This window comes from Arachis ipaensis, chromosome B8, assembly GCF_059453495.1.
Source record: "Arachis ipaensis isolate K30076 ecotype BB chromosome B8, ASM5945349v1, whole genome shotgun sequence".
NCBI classification, from domain to species: Eukaryota; Viridiplantae; Streptophyta; class Magnoliopsida; order Fabales; family Fabaceae; genus Arachis; species Arachis ipaensis.
Genome location: NC_142443.1, coordinates 105,615,843 through 105,642,538, shown reverse-complemented (window position 1 = coordinate 105,642,538; position 26,696 = coordinate 105,615,843). Strand labels below are relative to the sequence as shown.

The window sequence follows — 26,696 nt, the reverse complement described above, 5'->3', positions numbered from 1 at the left end:
AATTGGCACGCTCTCAATTGCGTTGGAAAGTAGACATCCTGGGCTTTCTAGCAATATATAGTAGTTCATACTTTGCTCCAGATTTGATGTCCCAAACTGGCGTTAAAAGTCAGCCTAAAACATCTTGGCGTAAAATGCCCAAACTGGCACCAGAATTGGAGTTAAACGCCCAAACTGGCACCAAAGCTGGCGTTTAACTCCAGGAACAGCCTAAGTACGAAAAGCATCAATGCTCAGCCCAAGCAGACACCAAGTGGGCCCAGGAAGTGGATTTCTACACTTAGTTACTCATTTTTTTCTGTAAACCCTAGTTACTAGTTTAGTATAAAAACTACTTTTAGAGATTTATTTTAGAGAGTTTTTGGATCAATCGAATACTATCATCTATTGTACATGTTTGGAGGCTAGCCTCACGGCCATGCCTAGACCTTTCACTTATGTATTTTCTACGGTGGAGTTTCTGCACCCCATAGATTAAGGTGTGGAGCTCTGCTGTTCTTCATGAATTAATACAAGTACTATTGTTTTTCTATTCAATTCACGCCTACTTCTTCTCTAAGATATTCACTCGCACTTCAACCTGATGAATGTGATGACCCGTGACACTCATCATCATTCTCACTTATGAACGCGTGCCTGACAACCACTTCCGTTCTATCTGCAATAGCTTGAGTGTGTATCTCTTGGCCTCCTGGTTCACGACGCATGGTTGCCTCTCCTGACAACAGAGCATTCCATTCTGTAAGATCAGAGTCTTCATGGTATAAGCTAGAACCATTGGCAGCATTCCTGAGATTTGAAAAGTCTAAACCTTGTTTGTGGTATTCCGAGTAGGATCTGGGAAGGGATGACTGTGACGAGCTTCAAACCTGCGAATGTGGGGCACAAGTGACAGTGTGGAAAAGGACAATGGTCCTATTCCGACGCTAGCGGAAACTGACAGATGATTAGCCGTGCGGTGACAGCGCATATGGATTTATTTTCATCCGAGAGGATCATACAGCTTCCCATGGAAGGAGGTAACGCATGGTTGGAAGAAGACAATAGGAAAGCAGAGGTTCAGAAGCAACAAAGCATCTCCAGAAGCTTATCTAAAATTCCCACCAATGAATTACATAAGTAACTTTATCTTATTTTATATTTTATTTATATTTTAATTATCAAAACCTCATAACCATTTGAATCTGCTTGACTGAGATTTACAAGGATGACCATAGCTTGCTTCGAGCCGACAATCTCTGTGGGATCGACCCTTACTCACGTAAGGTATTACTTGGACGACCCAGTGCACTTGCTGGTTAGTTGTGCGGAGTTGTGGAAAAGAGTTGAGATTAAGATTGTGCGTACCAAGTTTTTTGGCGCCATTGTTAGAGATCACACTTTTGTGCACCAGTAGTGAAATTTGGAAAAGAGGGAGAAAGAAAAATAAAGAAAGGTGAGTAAGAAATAAATCAGAGAAGTAAGAACGAGAGAGAGGAAAGGAAATAAAAGAAATGGGGGGAAGGGAAGAAAGAAGAAGAAGAAGAAAGAAAGAAAGAAGTAAAGATGAAAGGAGAGAGAGAAGAAACAGGGCCGATCCGATGCGGAGGTGACGCGCACGCATGGACCACGCGTGCGCGCAAAAAGCAGAAAGGGGCCGCGATGCGGAAGCTTCATCCACGCGTACGCGTGGAATGTAGAAAAGTGAAGGTGACGCGTATGTGTCAGTCACGCGTACGTGTGGGCATAAATGGTGCCCAGCGCACAGTTTTCGCATGGTTCCAGCATAACTCTCGGGTTTCAGTACTGGGTGGCAGCATCAACCAGGGGACGCGTGCGCGTCGATCATGCTCACGCGTGGCTAGGTGAAAATTGACGGGTGACGCGTACACGTCGGTCACGCGTACGCGTGAGGTTGGCTATGCGCCTAGCACCCTACGAGCGTGGTCCTGCCACAACTTACTGTCCAGGCCGCGCTGTCGCACCGTTCCAGCACGGTTTGCGCACGAACCAAATTTGGGCGTTGACGCGTACGTGTCGGTCACGCGTACGCATGACAGCCTTTTTTTTCTAAGTATAAGAAACTAACAAGCTATAAAGGTAATGCCAACCATTATTAAACATGTAAAACAATAACTTAAACTAAGTAAACCTAACTAAAAATAAAAATGCAGCTTATTACCAATATAAACAAAAAGGGAAATTAGGAAGAATTTACCATGGTGGGGTGTCTCCTACCTAGCACTTTTAGTTAAAGTCCTTAAGTTGGACATTTGGTGAGCTCCTTGTCATTGTGGCTTGTGCTTGAACTCATCTTGAAACTTCCACCAACGCTTGGACTTCCAATAAGCAACAACACTTCCAAGTGAATTCACCAAGCCTTGATGAGGTTCTTCACAAGCTTTGAGCTCCCAAAGTTGATCTTCTTGTATGCCAGGATCCCAAATCTTATTTCTACACCCATCTTTAAGTGGATCATCATTATTCCAACCGGGTGGCAAGCAATCTGAATTCTTACTGAGGCATCCCAACAACTTCCTAGACCAAATCAATTGAGAACTATACCAACCATTGCACTTAGACCTTGAACATCCAACCATAACGAATCTAGGATTGTGTTTCCAACTACTAACCATCCCCCTTTTACTCTTAAAACCACAAAGAGCTCTAAGTTGTCCATCCGTCTCAAGCAAATCGTTTGCAAGCGAGAAATTAAAGCTTAAGGTGTAGAGATTTACCCCCTTGATTGACAGGACGGATGGTGATGGCTTCGGGAGAGGTGTCTCTAGTGGCGGCTCTGCCAATGTATGCTTCACTCTCTTGGACTCCTCTTTGATGATCTCCACCTCTTGACAAGCTTCTTCAACATCAACCTCTTCCTCAAGTTCAATGGGAGAGGATTCAATTGTAGATAAACACTCATCAATTATTGAATCCATCTCATGATCAACCTCCTCAAAGTCTTCAACCATGATATGCCTTGGAGGTTGGACACCCTCCTCAACATCAAATTCAAACGTCTTAGGAGGAGGCTTTATGACTTAAGATTCCCATGCAGGTTCCGCATCTCCTAAATCTTCAACCACTTCCTCTTCTTCAATAATTTCGGCGTTCTCCACTTGCTCTAGTACAAAATCCAGCTCCTCCGTGATGACTTCCGCCTCTTGACAACTTTCTTCAATTCCCACTTTCTTGTTAACTTCTTCCAACTCTTCCTCATTGATCAAGTCATGTGTTGGAGGGTGTATACATTCCTTCTTAACATTGGTTTCACATCCGATGAAAGAAGCTTCAACAAGATTCCTATTGTCACTTGGTGTAGAGTTGTCTTCAATGATGGAACTTCCCTCTTGTTCAACCTCCCCTAATTCTTCAACTATTCCTTCATCTTCAAGGGTCTCTCCTACCTCCACCTTTTGGGTTTCCTCTTACTTCTCTTGAAGTATGGATGCGTAAATCCGATCCATTAAGTCCCTAAGATGATCCCTTCTCTCTTGTTCCATGTTACCAGCATAATTGGGATCGTATTACTCTTGGATTGATGGATATGGGTGAAAAGGAAGTGCACTAGAGCTCGAGGATTGAGTATTGGGGGTACAGGGTGGATCCACATGGGATATAAGAGCTTGGAGAGTAGAGGTGAGACCAGTGAGAGTAGAGGTAAGTACGGTTTGAAGCTCTCGTTGCCCTTGGCGAATAATAATAAAGGTATCATCTATGGGAGCTTGGGGTGGATAGGAGGGTTCATTTGTTGGGAGAAAGGGCTCATAATACGAAGGTGGTTCTTCTTGATAAGGATATGAAGATGGTGTATATTGAGATGGTGGTTCTTGGGAGTAATTGTGTTGGAATGTGGCTGGTTCTATGTATGGTTCATATGGCTCATAAGGTGGTTGGTATGGGGGATAAGAATTAGGGTCAAATGGAAGTGTTTGGTAGGATGAGGCTTGTGAGTATGGTGGTTCAAAACTATGTTGAGGAAGGGGTTCATAGGCATATGGTGGTGGTTGTTGATAATAAAAAGGAGGCTCACCATAGCCATTGGATTGCCATGCATCTTGGAATGGCTCTTGCTCGTAGTACATTGGAGAGGGTTGTTGCCATGGAGGTTGTCCATAAGCTTGAGGCTCCTCCCATCTTTGATTGTCCCAAACTTGATGCATGTTCTCATTGTAGCTTCTATTCCCTACAACATAATTTGAACCAAACTCATAGCCAAAGGGGTGAGAATTCATAGTAACAAGAGAAAATAAAAATAAAAACTAATAAGAAATAATTAAAATAAACTCCTACAACTAGAAACAACTAACAAAGAAACAAAAGGCAAACATATTCATAATATTCACAATAACCAATAATAAGGCACACATTTGCAACTCCCCGACAACAGCGCCAAAAACTTTAAACCTCAATCAACGTTTAAATTGCAAGTATAGTTCTAAACTGACAATTTAACCTCAATCAACGTTTAAATTGTTTGTCACGAATACAAACCCAATAAAATTAACCAAAGTATTCAACCTCGGGTTGTCTCTCAAGGAATTGCAGGGAAGTATAGTTTATTATTGGTTATGGAAAAGTATATTTTTAGGGTTTTTGAAATAAGGAACAAGAAAGTAAATTGGCAAGAAAATAAACTTATAACTAAGAAAGCTCTTAACAAGGAAAGAGAATTAGAAGTCATATCCTCATTATGATTGTCAATTGTGATGGTAAATGTGAATTGCCTTCACTTATCTAACCTCTAACCAATGGAGGAAGGTCAAGTGCATACAATCAACTTGAGTTCACAAGTCCTAGTCAACTCATAGTGAGAGACTAGCTTTGGTGAAGTTCGAGCTAACCGGCAATCTCCAATTACCATTTAACAAAAGACTTTTGATAACTCAAGAGTCTCTAAATAATCAATCCAAGTCAAGAACATAAAAATCTAAATTAAAATCCACTCAAACATTTTATCAAACACTTGGAAGTCGCAAAATAAAAGTATAGAAAAGTAATAAGACAATGTAAAATCTAAGACCAACAATTGCAAGAAATCAATAATAACAAATGAAGGAAGAAGCAATAAACATGAAATGCCTCAAACTGCATTAAAAAGGAAATTAAATCTAACATGAAGAGTTCATTGATAAACCATTATTTTATGGTTTATATTGTGCTTAATTGTGCGGTTTTATCAAATCTTTACCCACTTATTCATATGATTAGCATGCATTTATAATTCCTTCCCAAAAATACTTCATGGTTGAAAACTTTCTTCCTAGAGACTTTTAATTTTGTATTTTAATTCTCCTTTATTCCATTCGATGCCGTGATCTGTGTGTTAAGTGTTTCAGGCTTTATAGGGCATAAATGACTTGGAGATTAGAAAGGAAGCTTGCAAAAATGGAAGTAACACAAGAAATTAAGGAGATGACCAGCGAGAAGTGACGCGGACGCATGGCTCACGCGACCGCGCGGATTGGAAACTGCACAAGTGATGCGAAGGCGTGGACGACGCGCACGCGTGGCAAGGCAAAACACTGGATGACGCGAACGCCTGGATGACATGATCGCGTGACGTGTGCGATCTGTAGAATCTGCAGAATTCGCTGGGGGCGATTTTGGGCCCTGTTTTGACCCAGTTTTCGGCCCAGAAAAGCATATTAGAGCCAGGGAACATGCAGAGACTAGGGAACAACATTCATTCCGCATAATTTTAGTTTTAGATCTGATTTTACTCCTCCTCTAGGTTTTCTCTCTACACATTCATAGTTTTTAGGATTTTGATTTTATTGTTTTTCGGATTGGGATATTGAGAAGAGTTATTACCTCCGCCAAGACTTCATTATTCTAGTTTGTTTCCTTACTTGTCTCTTACTCTTTCATGTCCTTAATTTATTCAGAATTACTATTGGATTATTTTTAGAATTTTTTAATACAAAAACTATTTTTATTTTTAATTGATCTTTTTGATTATTATCTATCATGTCTTTCTTTATTTCTCTTTATTATTTTGTGAAGTTTACATTCATAATGAGCGAGTAGTTCCATAACTTGATTGGGAGTTGATTGAAAGGAGGACCTTGAGTTGGAATGCTCAAGAGAAAAATTGTAATTGAGTTTATTGTTGGATTGTCCTCTAGTCACTGACACTAATCCTTTCCAAGGGAGAGGATTGGAACTTGTGAATAGAAATAGCCTTCCAACTTGCTTGACTTTCCTCTACCTAGTAAGGAATAACTAAGCAGAACAACCTTCAATCATCAATTAATCTTGAGAGTACTCCAACAAGAATAGGGCTTCCAACTAATCTACTCCCGGTCAAGGTTTTTATTTAAAATTACATAAATTCTCTAATTTAATTTCTTGTTTATCAACTCAACCATTTTTAGAAAACATCTGATTAATAAAATAGCACATCTTTCTGCAACTCGTTGGGAGACGACCTGGGACTCATACACCCAGTATTTTAATTCTAATTTTGTGACAACCCTTCTAAATTGATAAACGGATTTTCGGTTGGTTAAGAACTGTACTTGCAACGTATCTCCTATAATAATTTCTTAACTCGCCAATTTCTGCCACGTCAATTTTTGGCGCCGTTGCCAGGGAGTTGCAATAGAGTGCTAAGTTATTGATTGGAATTTATTTATTTGTATTTTATTTTATTTTGCTACTATGAGATGCATGTTTCTTTCATTAAATGACGCGTTCACTTCCTGATCCAAGCTTGCCAGTATTTGATCCTAAGATTGAAAGAACTATCTCACGAACAAGGCAAGCTCGGCGTTGGTTAGTCCAGTTCGAGGGTGAATCTGAAGCGTCACTTGAGGAAGAAACAAGCTCCCTTTCTGCTAATTCAGTTGATTTACGTGCAGGTGACATGGCAGCACCTAGGAGAGTTACTATCCAGGAGGCTGGAGCCCCTGATTTCACAATGCAACCGTTTCAAGCGCATCACCCAGCGGTGGCTATAGACTTTGAAATAAAGACTGCACTACTCAATTTGATGCCTAAGTTTCATGGCTTACCCGCTCAAGAGCCTATCAAGCACCTTAGAGATTTCCAAGCAGCCTGTTCTACTGTTAGGCGTGATGATGCAGATGAAACTTCTATTCTGTTGAAAGCTTTTCTGTTCTCTCTTGAGGGAAAGGTGAGAGAGTGGTACTACACTCAACCCGCAGCAACTGTTTCTGACTGGGATACACTTAGAAGAGAATTTTTGGAAAAATTCTTTCCAGCTGAAGTTACTGATAAACTGAGAAAAGACATTTCCATGATTGTCCAGGACGACTCCGAGATTCTCTATGAATATTGGGAGCGCTTCAACAATCTTCTGGAAGCATGCCCCCACCATATGATTGATAAGATAGTGTTGCTCCGCTACGTCACACAGGGCATGAGGCCTCAAGATAAGACCACATTGGAAAGTGCCAGGAATGGGTCTATGAAAAAGTACAAGACCACTGATGAGGCATGGCAATTGATCAGCGACTTAGCTGAATCTACTCGGAATCACAGGCAGAAACAAAGCCGGTCAAAAGCTGTTGCAGAGGTATCTTTTAACAAAGAGACTACTGCTCTGACTCAGAGTATATGCGAGATGACCAACTTACTGAGGCAGATACAGTTGAATCAACAACAAGCTCAGCAAACTCAACCTTCTCCACCACAGCAAAGCCAACAGTTGGTTCCACAAAGAGTATGCGGGATCTGTGCTGATTATAGCCATTATACTGATGAATGTCCGCAGCTTCAGCAGGAAGACAACACTGTGGCAGCCACTCATAACTTCTATGACCGTCCCAATCAAGGATACAATCAAGGTGGCAGTTACAACCACGGATGGCAGGACAATTCCAACCAAGGTTGGAGAGATAATTCTAATCAGAGTTGGAGGGACAACTATAACAGAGGAGGCAGAGATAATCATGGAAATCAGAGGTGGAATAATAACAACATCAGGCAGCAGAACCAGAACCAGCCTTACAAAGCACCTGACTTGAGGCAATCCCAAGGACCACAGAATAACCAATAGCAGACCTCTCAGATCACTTATCCCTCTTCGTCTTCTAATGATGAGTTACTACAATCTATTGATCGGAGACAACAGGCCATGGAAAACAACCTTACTTCTACTCTAAATGGTCTGAATTCTACCTTGCAAGCTCTTGTCTCACAGATTGGATCACTGAATAACTCCAATAACCAGCCTTTGAGCTCCAGTAGAATCCCCTCTCAACCATTACCCAATCCAAAGGGTGGCATTAATGCCATCACCCTAAGGTCCAGAACCACATTGCAAGAGAGGAATCAGGAGGAGCCAAACCTACCAGAACACGCCTCAGCTGAAGAGGTAGTGGAAATAGAAGATGTTGAGGAGGAAGAGGACATACAGGACATGGCTGAAGAAGAAGAAGCTCAATCACAGAAAGAAGCACCAAAGGGCACAGACACTGCAGAAAATGCCATTCCTATTCCATTTCCACAACTTGCAAGGAAGCCCAGGAAGCAGTTGGAACCTGATCCTAAAATGGTAGAAATATTCAAAAAGGTTGAGGTAAATGTTCCCCTTTTTGATGTTATTCAGCAGGTACCTAAATACGCAAAGTTTCTAAAAGATTTATGTATACATAAAGACAAAATTAATGAATTAGAAACTATGCCTTTAGGTAGTTCTATATCTGCTTTAATGGGAGGTATACTTGAAAAGTGTAGTGATCCAGGTCCATGTATGGTTAATTGTACTATTGGTGGTGTGATATTTTCTGACTGCATGTGTAATTTAGGAGCTTGTGTGAGTATACTGCCTTTGTCTATATATGATATTTTGAGGCTCCCTCCCTTAAAAAGGTCGGCAGCTCGTTTTGTGTTAGCAGATAAAAGCATTATTACAGTGGTTGGAGTTGCTGAAGATGTATTAGTGGGCATTATGGGGCTCACATTTCCCATTGATTTTTATATCCTAGAGATGCCCCAAAATGACTCAGAGAAGCCATCATCAATCCTACTCGGAAGACCATTCCTGAAGACCTCGAAGTTCAAATTGGATGCTTTTTCAAGAACATACTCTTTTGAAATAGACGGTCAAGTAGTAAGCTTCAATCTGAATGGAGTTATTAAGCACCCTTCGGAAGATCATTCTATCCTCCAGTGTGACATCATAGATGAAACCGTGGCTGAAGTTCACCAGGAGGAGTTCGAAGAGAAGTACAAAGGACAAGGTCTGAGTGTGGGGACACTTTCTGAGGACAGTGAAAGTAGTTTACCATTGTCACCAGCTCTAGACAATCCAGAGCCTGGCCATGAGCAGAAGTTAGAATTAAAACCCCTCCCTCCACATCTCAAATATGCTTACCTTGAGGACAAGCAGAAGTTTCCAGTTATCATTGCAAGGGAACTCACTTCTCAACAAGAAGAGCAGTTACTTAGTGTGCTGAGGAGGCACAAGAAGGCAATTGGGTGGAGTTTGGCAGATGGTGTGCGAAATCGTGATCATTACTTCCTTGGTAACGGCGCTAAAAACTTAATACGCACGTTCATGATCTTAATTCTGTTTCACAACTTCGTACAACTAACCAGCAAGTGCACTGGGTCATCCAAGTAATAAACCTTACGTGAGTAAGGGTCGATCCCACGGAGATTGTCGGCTTGAAGCAAGCTATAGTCACCTTGTAAATCTCAGTCAGGCGGATTCAACTGATTTTATGAATTGATAAGTAAAAGATAAATAAAATATAAAATAGGATAGTGGTGCTTATGTAATTCATTGGTGAGAATTTCAGATAAGCATATAGAGATGCTTTCGTCCCTCTGAACCTCTGCTTTCCTGCTGTCTTCATCCAATCATTCCTACTCCTTTCCATGGCAAGCTGTATGTTAGGCATCACCGTTGTCAATGGCCACCTGTCCTCTCAGTGAAAATGGTCCAATGCGTTGTCACTGCATGGCTAATCATATGTCGGTTCTCGATCATACTGGAATAGGATTTACTATCCTTTTGCGTCTGTCACTACACCCAACACTCGCGAGTTTGAAGCTCGTCACAGTCATTCAATCCCTAAATCCTACTCGGAATACCACAGACAAGGTTTAGACTTTCCGGATTCTCAAGAATGGTCGTCCATGGGTTCTAACTTATACCACGAAGACACTAATAACTCGGACTCGGTCCCCTGTATTAGATATTCAAGAGATATCCATTCAATCTAAGGTAGAACGAAAGTGGTTGTTAGTCACGCGTTCATAAGTTGAGAATGATGATGACTGTCACGGTCATCACATCCATCATATTGAAGTGCGAATGAATATCTTAGAAGTGGAATAAGTTGAATTGAATAGAAAAACAGTAGTACTTTGCATTAATCTTTGAGGAACAGCAGAGCTCCACACCTTAAGCTATGGCGTGTAGAAACTCTACCGTTGAAAATACATAAGTGATAAATGTTCAGGCATGGCCGAATGGCCAGCCCTCATGATCTAAGAACTAAACGTCCAGAGATGTAAATACAATAGTAAAAAGTCCTATTTATACTAAACTAGTTACTAGGGTTTACAGAAATAAGTAAATGATGCAGAAATCCACTTCCGGGGCCCACTTGGTGTGTGCTTGGGCTGAGTATTTAGCTTTACACGTGTAGAGGCTTCTCTTGGAGTTGAACGCCACTTTGTAACCTGTTTCTGGCGTTTAACTCCAGAATGCAGCATGGAACTGGCGTTCAACGCCAGTTTGAGTCATATAAACTTGGGCAAAGTATGAACTATTATATATTGCTGGAAATCCCTGGATGTCTACTTTCCAACGCAATTGAGAGCGCACCATTTGGAGTTCTGTAGCTCCAGAAAATCCACTTTGAGTACAGAGAGTTTAGAATCCAACAGCATCTGTAGTCCTTTTTCAGCCTGAATAAGATTTTTGCTCAGGTCCCTCAATTTCAGCCAGAAATTACCTGAAATCACAGAAAAACACACAAACTCATAGTAAAGTCCAGAAATGTGATTTTTACTTAAAAACTAATAAAAATATACTAAAAACTAACTAAATCATACTAAAAACTATGTAAAAATAATGCCAAAAAGCGTATAAATTATCCGCTCATCACAACACCAAACTTAAATTGTTGCTTGTCCCCAAGCAACTGAAAATAGGATAAAAAGAAGAGAATATACTATAAAATCCAAAATATCAATGAAACTTAGCTCCAATCAAATGAGCGGGACTTGTAGCTTTTTGCCTCTTGAATAGTTTTGGCATCTCGCTTTATCCATTGAGGTTCAGAATGATTGGCGTCTATAGGAACTTAGAATTCAAATAGTGTTATTGATTCTCCTAGTTCAGTATGTTGATTCTTGAACACAGCTACTTTATGAGTCTTGGCCGTGGCCCTAAGCACTTTGTTTTCCAGTATTACCACCGGATACATAAATGCCACAGACACATAACTGGGTGAACCTTTTCAGATTGTGACTCAGATTTGCTAAAGTCCCCAATTAGAGGTGTCCAGGGTTCTTAAGCACACTCTTCTTTTTGCTTTGGACCTTGACTTTAACTGCTCAGTCTCAAGTTTTCACTTGACACCTTCACGCCACAAGCACATGGTTAAGGATAGCTTGGTTTAGCCGCTTAGGCAAGGATTTTTATTCCTTTAGGCCCTCCTATCCACTGATGCTCAAAGCCTTGGATCCTTTTTATTTACCCTTGCCTTTTGGTTTTAAGGGCTATTGGCTTTTTTTTTCTTGCCTTTTGGTTTAAAGAGCTTTTGGCTTTTTCTGCTTGCTTTTTCTTTTTCTATTATTTTTTTTCGCTGTTTTTTTTCTTTCTTTTCTCTTTTTTTTTTCGGCAAGCTTTTGTATTCACTGCTTTTTCTTGCTTCAAGAATCATTTCTATAATTTTTCAGATTATCAAATAACATTTCTCCTTTTTCCTTATTCTTCAAGAGCCAACATATTTAACATTCATTAAACATCAACTTCAAAAGACATATGCACTATTCAAGCATTCATTCAGAAAACAAAAAGTATTGTCACCACATCAAAATAATTAAACTAGTTTCAAGGATGAATTCGAAACCATGTACTTCTTGTTCTTTTGTAATTAAAACAGTTTTCATTTAAGAGAGGTGATGGATTCATATTCATAACTTTAAGGCATAGATACTTAGACACTAATGATCATATAGTAAAGACACAAACATAAATAAAACATAAAGCTCAAAATCGAAAAATAGGAAAATAAATAAACAAGGAGATTAAGGAATGAGTCCACCTTAGTGAGGGTGGCGTCTTCCTCTTCTTGAAGAACCAATGGTGCTCTTGAGCTCCTCTATGTCTCTTCCTTGTCTTTCTTGCTCCTCCCTCATAGCTCTTTGATCTTCTCTAATTTCATGGAGGATGATGGAGTGCTCTTGATGCTCCACCCTTAGTTGTCCCATGTTGGAACTTAATTCTCCTAGGGAAGTGTTGATTTGTTCCCAATAATTTTGTGGAGGGAAGTGCATCCCTTGAGGCATCTCAGGGATTTCATGGTGAGGAATCTCCTCATGCTCATGTTGAGGTCCATGCTCTCTTGTTTGCTCCATCCTTTTATTAGTGATGGGCTTATCTTCTTCAATGTGGATGTCTCCCTCTATATCAATTCCAGTCGAATTACAGAGGTGGCAAATGAGGTGAGGAAAGGCTAACCTTGCCAAATTAGAGGACTTGTCAGCCACCTTGTAGAGTTCTTGAGGTATGATCTCATGAACTTCCACTTCCTCTCCAATCATGATACTATGGATCATGATGGCCCGGTCAATAGTAACTTCAGACCGGTTACTAGTAGGAATGATTGAGCGTTGAATGAACTCTAGCCATCCCCTAGCCACTGGTTTGAGGTCAAGCCTTCTTAGTTGAACTGGCTTGCCCCTTGAGTCAATTTTCCATTGAGCTCCTTCCACACATATGTCCATGAGGACTTGGTCCAACCTTTGATCAAAGTTGACTCTTCTAGTGTAGGGGCATGTGTTTTCTTCCATCATTGGCAAGTTGAACGCCAACCTTATATTTTCCAGACTGAAATCTAAGTAATTTCCCCGAACCATAGTAAGCCAATTCTTTGGATTCGGGTTCACACTTTGATCCTGGTTCCTAGTGATCCATGCATTTGCATAGAACTCTTGAACCATTAAGATCCCGACTTGTTGAATGGGGTTGGTGAGAACTTCCCAACCTCTTCTTTGAATCTCAAGTCGGATCTCCGGATACTCATTCCTTTTGAGTTTGAAAGGAACCTCAGGGATCACTTTCTTTTTGGCCACAACTTCATAGAAGTGGTCTTGATGGACCTTAGAGATGAATCTCTCCATCTTCCATGACTCAGAGGTGGAAGCAATTGCCTTCCCTTTTCCCTTTCTAGAGGTTTCTCTGGCCTTAGGTGCCATGAATAGTTATGGAAAAACAAAAAGCTATGCTTTTACCACACCAAACTTAAAATGGTTGCTCGTCCCTGAGCAAAAGAAGAAAGAAAGAAGTAGAAGAAGAAGAAAAATAGAGGAGAAAGAGAGAGAGATGGTTTCGGCCAAGGGGAAGAAGAGAGGGTTTTGTTGTGTGAAAATGAAGAGGGAATGAGAGGTTTATATAGGAGTGGGGAGGGGTTTAAGGTTCGGCTATTTAGGGTTGGGTTTGGGAGGGAAATGAATTTGAATTTAAAGGTAGGTGGGGTTTTTGGAGAAGAGAGGATGGATGTGATTGGTGAAGAGGTGATGGGGAAGAGTGATTGAGTTGATTGGTGAGGGGTATTTGGGGAAGAGAGTTATGAGAAGGTGTGAAGAGGAGAGAAGAAGTAGGTGGGGATCCTGTGGGGTCCACAGATCCTGAGGTGTTTGAGGATTTCTCATCTCTTCACCTTTTAGATGTGTAAAACGCCCTATATATGCAATCCTGGCGTTTAACGCCAGACTGCAGCATGTTTCTGGCGTTAAACGCCACTTCCTTGCTTGTTTTAGGCGTTCAACGCCAGTCTATAGTATGTTTCTGGCGTTGAACGCCAGTATGGTGCATGTTTCTGGCGTTAAACGCCAGTCTGATGCTTGTTTCTGGCGTTTAACGCCAGCTTTCCTCTGGGTGCAATCCTGGCGTTTAAACGCCAGACTGCTGCTTGTTTTGGCATTTAACGCCAGTTTCATGCTCTGTTCTGGCATTAAACGCCAGCCAGATGCTCCTTACTGGCCTTTAAACGCCAGTAAGCCCTTCCTCCAGGTTGTTCTGTTTTCAATGCTATTTTTTTCATTCTGTTTTCAAATTTTTAGTAGTTTTTGTGACTCCACATGATCATCAACCTAATAAAACATGAAATAACAAAGAGAAAATAAAATAAAAATGATTAAATAACATTGGGTTGCCTCCCAACAAGCGCTTCTTTAATGTCAATAGCTTGACAATGAGCTCTCATGGAGCCTCACAGATGTTCAGAGCAAGGTTGGAACCTCCCAACACCAAACTTAGAGTTTAGTTGTGGAGGTTCAACACCAAACTTAGAGTTTGGTTGTGGCCTCCCAATACTAAACTTAGAGTTTGACTGTGGGGGCTTTGGTTGACTCTGCAGTGAGAGAAGTTTTTCATGCTTCCTCTCCATGGTTACAGAAGGAGATCCTTGAGTTTTAAACACAAGGTAGTTCTTATTCAGTTGAAGGACCAACTCTCCTCTGTCCACATCAATCACAGCTCTTCCTGTGGCTAGGAAGGTTCTTCCAAGGATGATGGATTCATCCTCATCCTTCCCAGTGTCTAGGATTATGAAATCAGCAGGGATGTAAAGGCCTTCAACCTTTACTAACACGTCCTCTACTTGTCCATAAGCCTGTTTTCTTGAGTTGTCTGCCATCTCTAATGAGATTTTGGTAGCTTGAACCTCAAAGATTCCCAGTTTCTCCATTACAGAGAGTGGCATGAGGTTTATCCCTGACCCAAGGTCACATAGAGCCTTCTCAAAGGTCATGGTGCCTATGGTACAAGGTATTAAGAACTTTCCAGGATCCTGTTTCTTCTGAGGCAATGTCAGTTGATCCAGATTACTCAGTTCGTTGATGAGAAAGGGAGGTTCATCTTCCCAAGTCTCATTACCAAATAATTTGGCATTCAGCTTCATGATTGCATCAAGGTACTTGGCAACTTGCTCTTCATTAACATCCTCATTCTCTTCAGAAGAAGAATACTCATCAGAGCTCATGAAGGGCATAAGGAGGTTCAATGGAATCTCTATGGTCTCTAGATGAGCCTCAGATTCCTTTGGTTCCTCAAAGGTAAACTCCTTGTTGATCACTGGACGTCCCAGGAAGTCTTCCTCATTGGGATTCACGTCCTCTCCCTCCCCTGTAGGTTCGGCCATGATGGTTAAATCAATGGCCTTGCACTCTCTTTTTGGATTCTCTTCTGTATTGCTTGGGAGAGTACTTGGAGGGATTTCAGTGACTCTTTTACTCAGTTGGCCTACTTGTGCCTCCAAATTCCTAATGGAGGACCTTGTTTCATTCATGAAACTTACAGTGGCCTTAGATAGATCAGAGACTATATTTGCTAAGCTAGATGGATTCTGCTCAGAATTCTCTGTCTGTTGCTGAGTGGATGATGGAAAAGGCTTGCTATTGCTAAACCTGTTTCTTCCACCATTATTAAAGCCTTGTTGAGGCTTTTGTTGATCCTTCCATGAGAAATTTGGATGATTTCTCCATGATGGATTATAGGTGTTTCCATAGGGTCCACCCATGTAATTCACCTCTGCTATTGCAGGGTTCTCAGGATCATAAGCTTCTTCTTCAGAAGATGCCTCTTGAGTACTGTTGGATGCAGCTTGCATTCCATTCAGACTCTGAGAGATCATATTGACTTGCTGAGTCAATATTTTGTTCTAAGCCAATATGGCATTCAGAGTATCAATTTTAAGAACTCCCTTCTTCTGAGGCGTCCCACTACTTACAGGATTCCTCTCAGAAGTGTACATGAACTGGTTATTAGCAACCATGTCAATGAGTTCTTGAGCTTCTGCAGGTGTTTTCTTTAGGTGAATGGATCCACCTGCAGAATGGTCCAATGACATCTTTGATAGTTCAGATAGACCATCATAGAATATATCCAGAATGGTCCATTCTGAAAGCATATCAGAAGGACACTTTTTGGTCAGTTCCTTGTATCTCTCCCAAGCTTCATAGAGGGATTCACCTTCCTTCTGTCTGAAGGTTTGAACATCCACTCTAAGCTTACTAAGCTTTTGAGGAGGAAAGAACTTGGCTAAGAAAGTCGTGACCAGCTTATCCCAAGAGTTCAGGCTATCTTTAGGTTGAGAGTCCAACCATACTCTAGCTCTGTCTCTTACCGCAAACGGGAAAAGCATAAGCCTGTAGACCTCGGGATCAACCCCATTGGTCTTAACAGTATCACAGATCTGCAAGAACTCAGTTAAAAACTGAAAAGGATCTTTAGATGGAAGTCCATGAAACTTGCAGTTCTGTTGCATCAGAGAAACTAATTGAGGTTTAAGCTCAAAATTGTTTGCTCCAATGGCAGGGATTGAGATGCTTCTTCCATGTAAATTGGAATTAGGTGCAGTAAAGTCACCAAGCATCCTCCTTGCATTGTTATTATTTTCGGCCATATCTTCTTTTTCGAAGTTTTTTGTCAGATTTTCTCCAGAGAGTTGTGTTTTAGCTTCCCTTAGCTTCCTCTTCAGAGTCCTTTTAGGTTCAGGATCAGCTTCAACAAGAATGTTCTTATCCTTGTTCCTGCTCATATGAAAAAGAAGAAGAAAGCAGAAAAAAAAATATGGAATCCTCTATGTCACAGTATAGAGATTCCTTTATGTGAGTAGAAGAAAGTAAGAATAGAAGAAGGAAAAGATGAGAATCCAAACACAAGGGTGAGGATAGAAGTGTTAATGGATGAATAAATAAATAGAAGGAGATTAGAGACGAGAGAAAAATTCGAAAATTTTAACAAAATAAAATAAAAATATTTTAAATTTAAATTTAAAATTTGAAAATTAAAATTGAAATTAAATTAAAATTAAAACAATTAGTTAATTAAAACAAAATTTTGAAAAAGAGGGAAGGGATTTTCGAAAATTAAAGGTAGAGAGTTAGTTGGGCAGTTTTGAAAGAGATATGATTGAAACAAAAAGATATGATTGATTGAAAGAGATTTGAAATTTGTTTTTGAAAAAGATATGATTGAAACAAAAAGATAAGATTGATTGAAAAGGATTTGAAAATCAATTTTTAAAAAGATATGATAAGAAATTGAAAAGATTTAATTTTGAAAACTAAAGTTGATTACTTGACTAACAAGAAACTAAAAGATATGATTTTAAATTTTAAAGATTGAACCTTTCTTAATAGGCAAGTAACAACTTTGAAAAATTTTGAATCAAAACATTAAATGCTAATAAAATTTTCGAAAATTAAGAAATAAAATAAGAAAAAGATTTTGAAAATTAATTTGAATATTTTCGAAAACATAAAAAAAAAAAGAAAAAGATTTTGAAAAATTTTAAAGAGGAATTCGAAAATATGAAAAGAAAATTGAAAAAGATTTGATTTTGAAAAAAATAAGATTTTTAAATTGAAAATTTGATTTGACTCATAAAAACAACTAGATTTTAAAAAATTTTGAAAAAGTCAACTCAAATTTTCGAATTTGATGAGTGAAAAAGGGAAAGATATTTTTTTATTTTTGAATTTTCAATGATGAGAGAGAAAAACACAAAAAAGACACAATGCATGAAGATTTTGGATCAAAACATGTGATGCATGCAAGAACACTATGAATGTCAAGATGAACACCAAGAACACTTTGAATGTCAAGATGAACACCAACTTAATTTTGAAAAATTTTCAAGAAAAGAAAACATGCAAGACACCAAACTTAAAAATTTTTATTCTTTAGACATTAACGATTCAAGAATGCATATGAAAAACAAGAAAAGATACAAAACAAGAAAATATGAAGATCAAACAAGAAGACTGGCCAAGAACGACTTGAAGATCATGAAGAATGCAATGCATGAAATTTTTGAAAATAATTTTTAGAAAATTAAAAAGATGCAATTGACACCAAACTTAAAACTTGACTCTAGACTCAAACAAGAAACACAAAAACAATATTTTTGATTTTATGATTTTATTAATTTTTTTGGATTTTTCGAAAATTATTTTGGAAAAACGAAAAAGGAATTTTTTTTTTTAAAAAAGAAAACGAAAAGAAAGTTACCTAATCTGAGCAACAAGATGAACCGTCAGTTGTCCAAACTCGAACAATCCCTGGCAACGGTGCCAAAAACTTGGTGTGCGAAATTGTGATCATTACTTCCTTGGTAACGGCGCTAAAAACTCAATACGCACGTTCATGATCTTAATTCTGTTTCACAACTTCGTACAACTAACCAGCAAGTGCACTGGGTCATCCAAGTAATAAACCTTACGTGAGTAAGGGTCGATCCCACGGAGATTGTCGGCTTGAAGCAAGCTATGGTCACCTTGTAAATCTCAGTCAGGCAGATTCAACTGATTTTATGAATTGATAAGTAAAAGATAAATAAAATATAAAATAGGATAGTGGTACTTATGTAATTTATTAGTGAGAATTTCAGATAAGCGTATAGAGATGCTTTCGTCCCTCTGAACTTCTGCTTTCCTGCTGTCTTCATCCAATCATTCCTACTCCTTTCCATGGCAAGCTGTATGTTAGGCATCACCATTGTCAATGGCCACCTGTCCTCTCAGTGAAAATGGTCCAATGCGTTGTCACTGCATGGCTAATCATCTGTCGGTTCTCGATCATACTGGAATAGGATTTACTATCCTTTTGCGTCTGTCACTACACCCAACACTCGCAAGTTTGAAGCTCGTCACAGTCATTCAATCCCTAAATCCTACTCAGAATACCACAGACAAGGTTTAGACTTTTTGGATTCTCAAGAATGGCCGTCCATGGGTTCTAACTTATACCACAAAGACACTAATAACTCGGACTCGGTCCCCTGTATTAGATATTCAAGAGATATCCATTCAATCTAAGGTAGAACGGAAGTGGTTGTTAGTCACGCGTTCATAAGTTGAGAATGATGATGACTGTCACGGTCATCACATCCATCATATTGAAGTACGAATGAACATCTTAGAAGCGGAATAAGTTGAATTGAATAGAAAAACAGTAGTACTTTGCATTAATCTTTGAGGAACAACAGAGCTCGACACCTTAAGCTATGGTGTGTAGAAACTCTACCGTTGAAAATACATAAGTAATAAATGTTCAGGCATGGCCGAATGGCCAGCCCTCATGATCTAAGAACTAAACGTCCAGAGATGTAAATACAATAGTAAAAATTCCTATTTATACTAAACTAGTTACTAGGGTTTACAGAAATAAGTAAAAGATGCAGAAATCCACTTCCGGGGCCCACTTGGTGTGTGCTTGGGCTGAGCATTGAGCTTTACATGTGTAGAGGCTTCTCTTGGAGTTGAACGCCACTTTGTAACCTGTTTCTGGCGTTTAACTCCACTTTGCAACCTGTTTTTGGCGTTTAACTCCAGAATGTAGCATGGAACTGGCGTTCAACACCAGTTTTTGTCGTCTAAAATTAAACAAAGTGTGGACTATTATATATTGCTGGAAAGCCCTGGATGTCTACTTTCCAACGCAATTGAGAGCGCGCCATTTGGAGTTCTGTCGCTCCAGAAAATCCTCTTTGAGTGTAGAGAGGTCAGAATCCAACAGCATCTGCAGTCCTTTTTCAGCCTGAATCAGATTTTTGCTCAGGTCCCTCAATTTCAGCAAGAAATTACCTGAAATCACAGAAAAACATACAAACTCATAGTAAAGTCCAGAAATGTGATTTTTACTTAAAAACTAACAAAAATATACTAAAAACTAACTAAATCATACTAAAAACTATGTAAAAACAATGCCAAAAAGCGTATAAATTATCCGCTCATCAGCAGACATAGTAGGCATCAACCCTCAAGTTTGTGAACACAGGATATTTTTAGAAGAAGGAACAAGGCATGTGCGTCAACCCCAGAGAAGACTGAACCCAACTATCTTAGAGGTTGTCAAGAAGGAAGTAACCAGACTACTGGAGGCAGATATCATCTACCCCATCTCAGACAGTGAATGAGTAAGCCCAGTTGATGCCAAGGCATCTTAGGCGAGTTTCACTAGCATTTTTCTGTTAGTTTTAGTTGTTTTATGCACTTTCTTGAGCTTAAAGTAACCAAGAATGGTTAAATGAATAACAAAGCAATGAACCATCCAAACAGCATGATTTTTATGCAAATTTCATGAGTTTTTAGTTATATTACTTGAATGCTCTGAATGGAAGATTCTCATGAAAATTTGCAAGACTTTGATGCAGTTGTTTGGATGATTTCAGGGAAGAAGAGGCTAGGCAAGGAAGCAACAAAAATCAATAAAGGAAGGTTGAATATCACATGTGGAGTTTAAGTTCTAGTTTAAGCTTAAACTGGAACTTAAACTACCAAAATCATGAAAGCTAGGAAAGGGTGAAAGTGGCGTTTAACCTCCAGTTTAACCTTAAACTGGAAGTTAAACGCCAGAAATGGGAAATGCACCAGGGAGCCAATTCCACGTTTAAGCTCCAGTTTAACCTTAAACTGGAGCTTAAACGTGTTCGACCTCCAGGATGCTTTCTCCGCTTCCACGTTTAAGCTCCAGTTTAACCTTAAACTGGAGCTTAAACGTGTTCGACACCTCCAGGGCTACCTTTCTCCGCTTCCACGTTTAAGCTCCAGTTTAACCTTAAACTGGAGCTTAAACGTGTTCGACCTCCAGGATGGCTTTCTCTATTTCCACGTTTAAGCTCCAGTTTAACCTTAAACTGGAGCTTAAACGTGTTCGACCTCCAGGGCTGCTTTTCCTATCTCCACGTTTAAGCTTCAGTTTAACCTTAAACTGAAGCTTAAACGTGTTCGACTACGTTACCCTCCAGGGCTGCCTTCTTCCATTTCCACGTTTAAGCTTCAGTTTAACCTTAAACTGAAGCTTAAACGTGCTTCCACAAAAGGCATCACTGGAAGTGTCTGGCGTTTAAGCTGCAGTTTAAGCTTAAACTGCAACTTAAACGCCACTCTTGGAAAAGGTTTCTGGGCCAAAAATATTGCAGTTTAAGTTAGCATTTGAGCACAAACATTAACTTAAACTTACTCTGGTATGAAACCCAATTGAATATCATGGTTTATGGGATTGGGCCTGAAGGATTGATGAGTCTGGAATTTCAATTTGTTGAGTCATGTGTCATTACTTGATTATCACTAAGTTGGCTCAATGAATGTTACAGAATTTGGATCAGCAGCCTCATCAAGATTATGGATCATAAACCCAAAGCAAAAAGAAAGCAGGGAGAGGCCTCAAAGCCCAAGAAACACAACAGAAGCTCAATGAAGAAAGTGTATAAATAGGATAGAATTTAAGTTAGAGGCACTTACTTTTACCTTTTCATTTTTGCTAGTTTTCATACCTTTGTAATTGAATTCAGAGCTATGACTCACTAAACCCCCTTTCATTGGGTTAGGGAGCTCTATTGTAATTCAATGAATCAATAATAGTTTATATTCTTCTTTAATCTTTTCTCTTGAATTTTGTTAGAAAGCTTCTCGATCTAATTCCATTGGGTAGTTGTCTTGGGAAAGAAACTACCCATAATTGGAATCCTTCGGAACCTTGGGAAAGGAATGGAGGATTCATGCTAGAGAAGCTTTCTCACAGTGAATTGGATTGGGGTTTTGATGGATATTGTGACATGTAATCCTACCAAATTGTGGTTCATGAAACTGTGTGGTATAATCAGTGATCGAGCATCATCTCTTCTTATGAACATTTAAACCAAGGGATTGGGAATTTGTTTGTTTTTAGAGAGAATTGGTGAGCCAAGGGATTGGGATCCAATCATATAAGATTGCCAAGCAAAATTCAATGAACGCATTGGTTGAGGAAGAGATAAACATGTTTTGATTCGGAGATCTCAATATCTCCTATAACCCAATGAATTCCCCATCTCCGATTTCCACTTTCTCTTTACATTCTGCAACTCAATTCATGCAATCACCCCCATTCCCTTTTAATTTCAGCAATTTAGCTTCTGCTCTTTAATTCATTCAATTTAAGATTCCGCCATTTCAATTTCTTGCCATTTACGTTTCCCGCCAATTTTACATTCCGCAATTCTCATCTAATTCTTGATTCCGCTCAACTAGACACACTTCTAATCCGAATTGCTCATTCAACCAATCCTTGTGGGATTCGACCTCACTCTATTGTGAGTTTTTACTTGACGATAACCGGTGCACTTGCCGGAAGGAATTTTGCCGATCGTGCAATTTCCTAAATCGTGGCATAACTAGTTTATGCGCATCAAGTTTATGGCGCCGTTGCCGGGGATTGGTTTTCGATTGACAATTCTCCAATTGGAAGTTAACTAGATTGAGCATTTTTTTTTTTGCTTTGTTAATTCAGTTCAAGTTACTTGTGAATTTTAATTTCTGCACTCTGTTACATGCTTTCTTTCTTTATGCCTTTAAATTCAAGCAACTAACTCACTGACTCACTAACTATTTGAATTAATTCCTCAACTGCTCTAACCATACTCTTCCATTAACATAGAGTATTTTACTTGTTTGTTGCCTGTGCTGTGTTCTTGTATGACAGGTAGGAGAAGAGAGACATCAACTCCTCCATATACCGAACCAGAGAGGACCCTTCATAGACTTAGAAGGGAAGCAAGAGGGAAGAGAGTACTGGGAGAAGAAGAATCTGAAGGAGAATCTGAGGACAATTTTGAGGAAGCTCTAGATCTCAACATGGATAGAGAAGTTCACAACCATGAGAGAGCTGATGGAAACAACGCCATTCCCGAGAGGAGGGTTCTTGGTTCATACATAAACCCAACCTCTGGGAATTGTGGTAGCAGCATTCAGAAACCACCCATTCAGGCCAACAATTTTGAACTCAAACCACAGCTAATATCACTTGTGGAGGATCATTGTTCATTTGGTGGGAGTGCTAATGAAGATCCAAACCAACATCTCACAAAGTTCCTGAGAATTTGCGACACTGTGAAGTCCAATGGAGTCCAGGAAGATACCTATAAACTGCTCTTGTTCCCATTTTAACTTAGGGACAAGGCAGCTAAGTGGCTGGAATCATTCCCAAGGGAGAGCCTAACAACCTGGGATGAGGTGGAAAGCAAGTTTCTGGCACGTTTCTACCCCCCACAAAAGGTCAATAGGCTTCGATCTGAGGTTCAGACTTTTAGACAACAAGATGGTGAAACTCTCTACGAGGCATGGGAGAGATTCAAGGATTTGACAAGGAAATGCCCACCAGACATGTTCCATGACTGGGTGCAATTGCATATTTTCTATGATGGACTTTCTTATGAATCAAGGAAGGCTGTAGACCATTCATCAGGAGGTTCATTGAACAGGAAAAAGACTGTGGAAGAAGCCATTGAAGTGATTGAGACAGTGGCTGAGAATGAGTACTACTATGCTTCAGAGAGACACAACACTAAGGGAGTCATGGAGCTGAACCATGTTGATACAATTTTAGCCCAAAACAAGGTGTTTGCCAAGCAACTAGCAGAGCTCACCAGGAAATTAGAAACAAAGCAAGTGGCTGCAATACACACACAAGATCAAGAGGAAGTAAGCACTGAAGGAGGTGATTGGGAAGAGGCAAATTATGTAGGAAATCAACAAAGGCAACCATATGATCCACATTCCAACACTTACAACCCAGGATGGAAAAACCACCCAAACTTTGGGTGGGGGAACCAACAAACCCAACCACAAAACCACAAACCTTACAACCACAACCAACATAACAATTCCACATACCAAAACTCCAACCAAAGATCATACCAAGCCACACAAAACACTTACTCCCAACCATCATATCATGGCCAAAATAATCAACCTACCCAACCTAATCCGAACCAACAATTTCAAGATCAATTAAACAGGATAGAAGGAATGCTGGCAAACATGGGTCAGGACATAAGTGAGTTGAAAAGCTTTAGGGATGATGTGAGATCCACCTTAAGGAACCATGGTGAAAAACTCAAGAGGATGGAGTCTCAAGTAGGAGAGCTATCTCAACAGGCCCCCAAATCAACTGCAGTGTTCCCTAGTGACACAGAAAAGAATCCTAAAGGGGAACAAAAGGGAGTGAGATGGGAAGAATGCAAGGCCATCACTATATTGAAGGAAGTCTCAGAAGAAGAAGGAATCAGACCCTCAGAACAGGAGCCAGAAATCTTGAAGGAAGGTGTGGAAGAAGCTAAGCAGGAAAGTGAAACTGAGCAAGCCAAGGAACTGCAAAAAGGCATGCTGGAAACATACCAACCAAAAGCACCATTTCCTCAGAGGTTAGGAGGAGGTGAAAAAGGGAAAACCTATTCAAGGTTTTTAGAGACATTTAAGTCTCTCCATATCAATATTCCCTTTCTTGAGATTCTCCAGCACATGCCTACACATATCAAGTATTTAAAGGAATTGCTGAGCAAGAAAAGAGTTTTGAAGGGAGGACAAACTGTAATAATGAACAAAGAATGCAGTGCCATCATCAAGAAGGACATAGTCTCTAAGAAAACAGACCCAGGAAGTTTTCATATCCCCTGCATCATAGGGGAAACAAAAATTGACAAAGGATTCTGTGATCTAGGAGCCAGCATAAATGTGATGCCTCTGACTCTTATGAAGAGGCTACAACTGAATGAGGTGAGATCCACTGATGTAATCATACAACTGGCTGACAAAACTCAGAAGCAAGCTGAAGGGGTAGTTGAAAATGTGCTGGTGAAAGTGGGAAATTATTTCTTCCCCACAGACTTTGTCATTTTGGACATGGAGGAAAGCTACCTACACCCTATCATTCTGGGAAGGCCATTTCTAGCCACTGCTAGAGCGCTCATAGATGTAGAACAAGGAGAGCTAATCTTGAGAATACATGATGAACAGCTCATTTTCAATGTTTTCAAACCTGCATCTGAGCCTGAACCAGAACCTGAAAAGCCTAAAGATGATAGTAGCCATCTGTGTTTGGAGGGAAGCAATCCAGCAGCTGAAACTCTGAAACAGTCCTTGGAAGGCAAACAAGAATTGCAAGAGTTAAAGCCACAAGAATCAATAGAAACAGATCAGAAGGATCCCCCTGGCATAAGGGTCAATGAAGAAATCCTCAAGAGAAAGGGAAGAATTGTAAAAAAATTGCCAAGAGGGTGGAGAAACAAGAAAATCCCCACTGAAGGTTTCTCTCCGGGAGATAAAGTGATATCAAGTCATTATCTGCCAATCCCACCTGGCCTAAAAACCATTCCTTCCCAGCTCCCTCAAGTGTTCACAATCAGGAAAGTTCTTTCTATGGAACATTTGGAAATCATGAAGGAATCAAATGGGGACGTTTTCATAGTGAGAGGAGAGGACATCAAGCACTACAATCCACCCTAACAAGGGGCAACCGTCAAGCTAATGACGTTAAAGAAGCGCTTGTTGGGAGGCAACCCAACCTGAGGTAATACCCCCTTTGCTGTTTCGTTTATTTGTTTCAATAAAAAGGGTGAAGTAATTTCTGTGCATTGCAAAGAATTAAGTTTGGTGTTTCACACCAAACAATGAATTCGTGGATCAATAATTCAAAGGGGAATGTGTGACTCTAAGTTTGGTGTTCCACCATAAAGATCAACTGAACACAACAACCTTTGAATTATATGAAAGGAACAACCATTCTAAGCAATCACAGAAATGCTTAAAATCCTTAGCAGCAACTTCATTCCAAGGAGAACTCAAGGATTCAAAGAACAGAGAAGTAAGTAGGAGACTAAGTTTGGTGTTCACACACCAATTTAAGACTCAGACACTTACCCATACATAGTTGAGCTAACCACTCAAGTGCTTGAGAAGCAAGCAACTTCATCACTCTTTGCAGGAAAGGAAACAAGGATCTTAAAGCATGAAGCAACAACTAGGAGAAGAAGGAGAAATCAAATTGTTTCCTGGCAACAAAGAGAAAACAAGGAATTTCACAAGGTGGTGTTGTTCCTTGACAATTCTTTAAAAAGGGCAAACAAAAGCATGCTTGTTCTGGTTTAAACTGTAATTGTTGAATCTTTCTGGAATGTGAAGTTCTAGTATGTTTGTCTGTTATTGCTTTGAATAAAGTGAATGCCTAGATGTTTGGATATAACTTTACCTTCTTAAATAAATGCTTGCCATGCTTGTTCTGTTTCCAAAAATAAAAAAAAAGTTTGAACAAAAGTAACTTGGCTCAATTAGTGACAAATCAAGTAGAATTAAGTGGTGGTATGCATGCTTGATTGTTTAGTCAGATCACTGGAAATAGAGTGTAGAATTATCATTTTCTGTGTAGAAATTGAAAACTGTCTATGGATCTTGATGAATAAATGTCTTTGGCCATGAAAAAGAAAGAAAAAGAAGAAGAAAAAGCCACTGAAAAAGGGCAACCAAAAAGCAAAAAAATTGAGAAAATAAGCTAGGCACCAATGGTTCGAACTTCTGAGACAAATGCCTGTGGTGTTTATGTATTAAGGATATGCTTGGATGAATAGGTTCTGAGGAGTGTTTCAACACTTGGTAACTTGGGTTAACTAACCCGGGATTATCAACCAAAAGTCCATTATCAAGAGCAACCTAAATACAAAACATTTAGTCACACAAAGAGGTGCTGGGCA

General features: G+C 39.7%; 2 non-coding genes across 2 annotated transcripts; one reads left to right on the top strand and one right to left on the bottom strand.

The window, feature by feature from the left end:
* The first annotated feature begins 16,091 nt into the window (after window positions 1–16,091).
* LOC148549123 (small nucleolar RNA R71) lies at window positions 16,092–16,199 on the top strand. The gene has a single exon (XR_015897733.1). It is a non-coding gene; the product is annotated as a small nucleolar RNA R71 (small nucleolar RNA).
* A 7,033-nt stretch (window positions 16,200–23,232) lies between these two features.
* On the bottom strand, window positions 23,233–23,336 carry LOC148549122 (small nucleolar RNA R71). The gene has a single exon (XR_015898482.1). It is a non-coding gene; the product is annotated as a small nucleolar RNA R71 (small nucleolar RNA).
* Window positions 23,337–26,696: the final 3,360 nt, after the last annotated feature.